This window comes from Portunus trituberculatus, chromosome 28 (assembly GCF_017591435.1).
Source record: "Portunus trituberculatus isolate SZX2019 chromosome 28, ASM1759143v1, whole genome shotgun sequence".
Taxonomy (NCBI): domain Eukaryota; kingdom Metazoa; phylum Arthropoda; class Malacostraca; order Decapoda; family Portunidae; genus Portunus; species Portunus trituberculatus.
In genome coordinates this window covers 9,363,556-9,372,098 of record NC_059282.1, presented here as the reverse complement: position 1 = coordinate 9,372,098, position 8,543 = coordinate 9,363,556, and positions in this window count along the sequence as shown.

Sequence of the window (8,543 nt, the reverse complement as noted above, 5' to 3'; positions counted from 1 at the left end):
GCATCTCCTCAGCATTTGTTTATATAAGAGTATCCTGTGCCACTATGACCATCAGGAACGCGAGGGTTTGAGTTACAGCCAGCCTGGTGACCTGCTTGCCTCGTCACTCCACTCCCTCCTCACACAAGTGGCAATAAACTTCACCTCGTCCTCATCTCACCAGCTTCGGGGAACACCAGTGATGCGGGCAGGTGTTAGAAGCGCCATATTCAGAAACGCTTCCCTCTGGACCATATTCATATAAAGAGTTCAGCGCTATACCTACACTATTTCAAAAGGTTTCAGTACCATAACGCGTTTCCACATTCATTTTGGTTAGTATTTGGCCATTTTATACAGCTCTGGAAATTTATGTGGGGGGATTAAAATAGTGAAGACTGTGACCATTAATCTTCTGACCTATATAGACCCTTCCTAATGTTAATAAAACTCAAGTAAAAATGTGTCCCAGTACTGAAAGGGTTAAGTGACAGGTTTTCAAGGGCGTTTTTATGGTTCCAATGACAAATGAACAAGGTTACTATATATTTCACAAGACAAACACCCTCAGAAACCGGGCTTGTCGTCTCTGTGGCCTTGGAAAATAGTCGTAGTGAGAAAGTAAAGTGGTTCTGAATACTGACCTCGGAGTTCTTCTCACCACCATCATTTTCAAAGACCACAGAGACTATTAGCCGAGTTCTAAAGAGTTCTTGTCCTGTTGATAATGCAGAAAATTTGTTAACATGTCAATAGACCCTTAAAAAACCCGTGTCACTTCAACTAGAGGCTTTAAAAAGAATATTTGTCCTGTTGGTAATGCAGAAAACTTGTTAACATGTCTCTAAAATTACAGAAACACCCTTAAAAACCTGTATCACTTCAACTGGAGCCTTTGAAAGTAGTGAAGGTGCAGGTGAAGTGCGGAAGTGCTTTAGAGACCACCACCACCACCACGACCACCACGACCACCACTCACTCACTCTCCTAAGCCTTGACCGTGAGCAGGAACTAGGATGTGTGTGTGTGTGTGTGTGTGTGTGTGTGTGTGTGTGTGTGTGTGTGTGTGTGTGTGTGTGTGTGTTTTCACCTGTTGTATTCTCAGTTGCTCCACGTAAGAACAGTGCGTGCATGTATGTGTGCGTGTATGTGTGAGTGTGGCATTACTTTTCACCTGCTCTCATTTCTTAGTGCGAGCTTAAGAATATACAGGGAGCTTTATAGTCTCGTGGGGGGAGGTGGTGTTGGTGTAAGTGTAATCAGAGAGGAAAGAGAGTCAGCGTTTATTATTCCTGTCCTATAGAAACACCCCTTGACTTGGACACAACTGCTTCTGTCCGGAGTAAGGGAGGGAGTGAGTAAGGAAGGGCAGTGGAGGAAAGGTAGAATGATAATGTGACATACTGATTAATTCGCTATTGTCAACAAGTCGTAGGGGAGAACAAGATTAAGCTGCTTTTGTCTGGTGTAAGGATGTGTGCGTAGCGTCAGGCCAGAGAAACTATCCTCACTGCGATACTCTGTTTGAAAATGAACTGTGCAAGCTGCTGCCAAAATGTTCCCCACAATGTTTGAACGCTGTTTGAAATGTGTTGTCCAAACAGCCTAGAAACGGCTTCCCAACAATGTTTCAGCTGGTGGAGAGGCCTTACCATTGTGGCTGACATACTGACTGACTGACTGACTGATTGACTGAACTGATAGATGGACTGATTGGCTGACTGACTGGTTGACTGATTGACTGAATGACTGACTATCTAACTGAATGATTGCTTGACTGATTAGCTAACTGATTGACTAAATGACTGACTGATTGACTGACTGACTAACTGATTGCCTGACTGACTGGTCGGGTGACTAACATGCTAATTGACTGACTGATTGACTAACTGACTAACTAACTCACTGATGAACTAACCAACTAACTAACTAACCAACTAACTGCCTAACTAGCTGATGAACTCTAAGCATTACAAACAACAGCACCGTCTCAACAACCTTCACGTCGCGGAGTAAGCAAACACAAGCTCACAACACCACCACACTCCTGTAATAACGCTGATGTACCTAACTCATTAAAACTTCTCATGCATTAACACAACTCTAAGCCCACTCCGTAATTAACCCAACGAACACACACACACACACACAGAGAGAGAGAGGCTTTGCAATGACGCAGCAACAAAATTTAACCGTTCAGAGAGAGAGAGAGAAAGAGAAAGAGGAAAACGTGTTACTCAATCCAAGTGGCGTTTTTCTGGTGATGTGTGAAGGTTTCTGAGCGCCTTCAGGAAACGCCAGTGACACAACCCCGCCTCTGCCGCCCCAAGGAGACTAGCGACCGTACAGTTCACGACCCTGAGGCGACCGAGGCAAGAATGATAAGAAGTTTGAGGTATTCACTTATTACGTATTCTCATCTTTTTTTTTGTTTAACCCCTTCATTCTACTTTACTATTTGGTGATTTTATACAGCTTCAGACACTCATGTGGGGGATTAATATAGCGAAGACTGTGGCCATTAATCTTTTGACCTCCATAGATCCTTCCTAATGTCAATAAAATGGTCTAACCGTACACATCTCTCAAGGTAAAGATGTGTCCCAGTACTGAAAGGGTTAAGGCATTTTTACTCTTAATAAGCAACGTAGAAGGTCAGGTGAGGTTAAAATGTGTTCCAGTATTGAAGGATTAAAGGGAAATATTTTTTTTAATATTGATGAAAGTCAGTCTTTATAAATTCACATAAAAAACTTCTGATCAAATAGTAAAGTGTGTGAATAGAAAGTTTACAGCTCTCTCTCACTCTCACTCACTCTCACTCTCTCTCTCTAATGAATCTAAGCAATATTCACACGCAGCCACAAAGGGCCACCAGTTACTCACAGTGCATCTCTAACAGGCCCCAGCCCTGAACCTCCTCGCTCTCATAAATCAGGGACAACACAGGAACACAGGACCATAAGGGAAGCTACAAGAACCCCATCACACCTACACGTGGAAGTCCTTGTATTGAAATGCCTGTATAAATATGCCTGTATAAATATGCTTGTATAATGACTGTGTAAAATGCCTGTTTAATAATGTTTGTATAAAAATGCTTGTTTAAAAATGCCTGTATAAAAATGACTATGGAAATGCCTGTATGGATATGCCTGTATAAATATGACTGTATAGAAATTAAAAGATTGGAAGTATTAAAAGGTGGAACAATATTTAGGTGGAACAAGTATTAGAAAGTGGAACGAATATTTAGAGATGGAACAAATTAAATATGGAACAAAAATAAGGAAGCAAAACGAACATTAAAAGATTGGAACGATGAAAATATGGAACAATATTTAGGTGCAACAAGAATTAGAGAGTGGAACGAATATTTAGAGATGGAACAAATGAAATATGGAACAAAAATAAAGAAAAACATTAACAAACTGCAACAAGGATTAGGTGGAATGAAAATTTAGGTGGAACAAGAATTAGAGAGTGGAACAAATATCTAGAAGTGGAATAAATGAAATATGGAACGCAAATTAAGAAGAAAACGAGCATTAATATTTTGAAACAAGGATTAGGTGGAACAAAAATAAGGTGGAACAAACATTAGGAACAAAATCTAGGTGGAACAAGAATTGGAAAGAGGAACAGTTAATAAGAGATAGAACAAACGAAATCAGACAAAAAAAAAACATAACAAGCAATAATATTTTGGAACAAGGATTAAGTGGAACAAAAATTCAGTGGAACAAAAATTAGGTGGAACACGAACTGGCACAAACACTAGTCTCCTCCTCCACTTTACCTTATAAGAGTAGCAGCTCCATCTTCCACCTGTGATGAAAGCGTAACAGCCCACCTCCACCTCCACCTCCACCTCCTCCACTTCCATTTCTCCACCCTGCTCACGTCCATCCTATTGAGAGTACAGGAACCTTCACCAATGCTCTGTTAAGGGTAGAAGTGCGTTGTTAAGTTAGGTCAGGGTAAGTTAAGTTGTTAGGTTAGGTTAGGGTAGGGTAGGATTAAGTTAAGTTAGGTTAGATCTGGATATGGTAAGGTAGGATTGGGTTAAGTTAGATTAGGTTGGGGTAGGAAAGGATAAGTTAGATTAAGTTAGCTTAGGGTAGGGTAGGGTTAGGTTAGGGTAAGGTAGGTTTGGCAAGGTAGAGTTTAGTTAGGTTAGGATAGGGTAGGCATAAGTTAGGTTAGGTTTTAAGGAAGGAAGTAACATAAGGTTTTGTTTGCTTTAATATAGAGTTGTTGATTTAGTGTTTCTGCTGCTACTGCTGCTGCTACTACTACTACTACTACTACTACTACTACTACTACTGCCATTGCTATTACTACTACTGTTACCACCATTCCTGCTACTGTCTGTACATAATGATAAGGGTAGTAGTAGTAGTAGTAGTAGTAGTAGTAGTAGTAGTAGTAGTAGTAGTAGTAGTAAGGAAAACACCAATAATAAAAATAAAACAAAAATAATAATAATAAGAGGAATAAAAATAAGAATAAAATAACAACAAAAACAACAACAACAACAAGGGCAAGTGAGTGAGGTGCCCCGCGTGGCCCCGTGAGGAGAGTGCCACTTGGAGGGTTACAGGGTCACAGCAGCGGGTAAACAATGCTCTTGACCCTCTGTCGCAACGCACTCACTTGGCACTCACACACACACACACACACACACACACACACACACACACACACACACACACACTCTCTCTCTCTCTCTCTCTCTCTCTCTCTCACCTACACAACCTTCCTCTTTTGGCACTTCCATCCGCATCCCCTTTACTCTCTCCCCTTCCTCCCCCTCCCTCCCTTCTATCCATCAAGCGATAAGAAGCCCTACCCCCACACACTAACCCACTACCCACTACCCACGCGCCCGCACATTGGCACTGCATCCCTTCATCGAGTCGGTTCTGGAGTCTTTCACCGCCTTTAGTGAGTCATATGTTTGGTTTTGCTTGGTTTGTTTCTCTCTTTTCATTTCTTGTTGTCTCGAGTCGCCTTGGCATTTAGTGGGATGCTCATTGTGTTGGATTGCCTCGCCTTGCTTCGGTTTTGGCTCATTTCGGGGTGTTTTGTGGACGTTTGGAAATCTCGTGTGGGGTGGGGTAAGGATGGGTTTGTGTGTGTGTGTGTGTGTGTGTGTGTGTGTGTGTGTGTGTGTGTGTGTGTGTTTATCAGATTGCTAAATGTTTTTCTTTCCCCCCCCGTCTCTCTCTCTCTCTCTCTCTCTCTCTCTCTCTCTCTCTCTCTCTCTCTCTCTCTCTCCGCAGAACTGATGAATAAATTATGAACTCCGTGTAAGGGAGAGAGAGAGAGAGAGAGAGAGAGAGAGAGAGAGAGAGAGAGAGAGAGAGAGAGAGAGAGAGAGAGAGAGAGAGAGAGAGAGAGAGAGAGAGAGAGAGAGAGAGAGAGAGTAGTAAGAGGAATTACAAGCAAGAAAGAGAGAGATGACTAATAGAGGAAAAAAAGAAAAAAACAACTTCAAAGTGACTCAACAATGATAAAAGAAGTAATTAAGAGGTTTTTTTTCTTAGCTTCATTTCTGTATTGCGTTAATCCTTTACGTGTGTGTGTGTGTGTGTGTGTGTGTGTGTGTGTGTGTGTGTGTGTGTGTGTGTGTGTGTGTGTGTGTGTGTGTGCAGTAACAACAAACACCATTACTCTGAACACATTATAGAATTAGAGCATATATATAAAAAAAAAAAATTGAATACAAAGGAGAAAAAAAAAAAAAAACTCACTTAATAAAGACGAGAGAGGAAAGTAAACCAAGTGGGAATATGTAAACAAATTGAATACAGTGCCATGTGTAGACCTGACAACTTCCTGCTGCCTCTTCATCTATGCCAAGTTTATCAGGCACTGGGAGAGTCACGTGGCACCACACACCCCACACACACACACACACACACACACACACACACACACCAAAACGTGCTCTTCTTATACCTCTTTCTCTCTCTCCCTAGTGTCTGTTAGTGTGTAGTGGTTAGTGTGTTTTATTTGTCTCCATATCTCCATCATTAATTGACCTCCACGCTCCTCCTTCTCCGCAATTGTTCCTGTATGTTTCTTCCATCTTCCCTCCATGCGAGATTGGCCTACTGCGTTGATAATTCATAGAGAAAATTGTGTTTTTTGTATCATAGTGTCAGATCATGGGCACTACCTTTCCTCCTTGCACCACTGTTTACTGCTAGCACCACACTACTACTACTACTACTACTGCTACTACTACTACTATTATCTGAGTGTTTCCTTACGTGTCTTCTGTATCAAGGGTTCAATCACGTATCAAAGAGTGTCATTTGTATGATCTTCAAAGTCTTTCCTTATACAGCTCATCTATCTATGCTTTTGTACTCTCTCTCTCTCTCTCTCTCTCTCTCTCTCTCTCTCTCTCTCTCTCTCTCTCTCTCTCTCTCTTGAAGCTAACTTTAACACGCTCTAACTCTTATTTCAAGGTGACTGGTTGCCTTTTTCCTCTATTTTCCTTAGTTGAATGAGTGAGTGTGGTACCTCTCTCTCTCTCTCTCTCTCTCTCTCTCTCTCTCTCTCTCTCTCTCTCTGAATTAATTCCTGTCTTCCTGGTCTTCCTCCTCATTAAGTCTATTATTATCATTCTTCTTCCTCTTATCCTTCTTCTTATCATTCTCCTGCTTATCATTATCATTCTTGTTATTGCATTGGTGGTGGTGGTGGTCGTAGTAGTGGTGGTGGTGGTAGTAGTAGTAGTAGTAGTAGTAGTAGTAGTAGTAGTAGTAGTAGTAGTAGTAGTAGTAGTAGTAGTAGTAGTTTGTATTTTGTTATTTGCTGTATTTCATCTCTCTCTCTCTCTCTCTCTCTCTCTCTCTCTCTCTCTCTCTCTCTCTCTCACACACACTATTTCCTTCTTCATCCGTTCCTTCATCTCTCTCTCTCTCTCTCTCTCTCTCTCTCTCTCTCTCTCTCTCACTCCTTTACCTTGAGCCTAACTACCTGGCTTCCTGCTCACGCCTGTCCCACACCTGCAGTCACATCTTTGCCGCGCCTACGCCAACACATGCCTATATTTACCCACATAGACCCACACACACACACACTGCCAAACCTTATCGACTTCTAAAATCCTGTACTTTATCCTGAATTTGCTCGTGGTACACACACACACACACACACACACACACACACACACACACACACACACACACACACACACAGAGGGGTAGAATTAATGGTAATCTTATAATCTCATGTTGAATTTGTTTGTGTGGGTTTCAATAAGGTAAAGAGCGATAGAGATTGTGTTCTATATTCACGTTTTGCTTCATCTGTTCGTGGTAGACACACATACACACACTCGTGGTTAAAAGTAATAATAATCTTGGAATTCTATGTTTTGCTCGTATGTGTAAAAATTAATCTCTTCAGTTTCCATATGCATTCTATTTACTATTTGATGATTTTCTACGGCTTCAGAAACTTATGTGATGGATTAAAATAGTGAAGACTGTGGCCATTAATCTTCTGACCTCCACAGACCCTTCCTAATGTCAATGAAATGGTCTAATCGTACACAAATCTCAAGGTAAAAATGTGACTCTGTACTGAATGGGTTAATAAGGTAGAGAAACAAATATTACGTTCTACATTTTGCATATAGAGTCATTTATACCGATATGTAAACCTCTTATTTAAATCTCAATGCTTAACACACTACGTACTAGCATGTTTGACCCCTTCAGTACTGGGACGTATTTTTACCTTGAATTTTGGGTGTGATTAGACCATTTTATTTACATTAGGAAGAGTCTATGGAGGTCAAAAGATCATTGGCCAGAGTCATCACTATCTTAATCCCCCACCTAAGTTTCTGAAGCTGTATAAAACCACCAAATAGTATGTAGAATAAATATAGAAACGTGTCTTGGTACTGAAAGGGTTAAATGTTTTACTCTTGCACTGAACACAAATCCTTTCAAAGCTACACGTCTTATCAGCACAGAATCTTGCACCTCACGGATAAATCTCACCCACGGAGTGTATATGTGTGCTCCGCCTGCCAACGCCATAAAAACTCACCACAGAAATAGCGCCCCATAATGTTGCAGGTATTGCAGGGGGAAGTTTGTCCATTAGTGAATGGTAATAAGGAAACATCTACAGTTTAAAGGGCTAATCTTACTTGTCCTAACTTAACCTAACTACCAAACCAAACCAAACTCTAACTTGACCCCTTCAATACAGGGATGCATTTTTACCTTGAGTTTTGTGTATGAATAGACGATTTTATTGACATTAGGAAGGGTCTTTGGAGGTCAGAAGATTAATGGCTAGAGTTTTCACTATTTCAATCCCTACATACGTTTCTGAAGCTGTATATAATCACCAAATAGTAAGCAGAATGGATATGGAAATGCGTCACGATACTGAAGAGGATAATAAGCAAATCTAAGCTAACTTAACTCAATTATACCAAAGCAAACTCAATTTTAACTAAATCAAACTTAATCAAACCAAAGCTAACCTAACTTAACCTAACAAAACTTTAACATACCCAAACATTTACG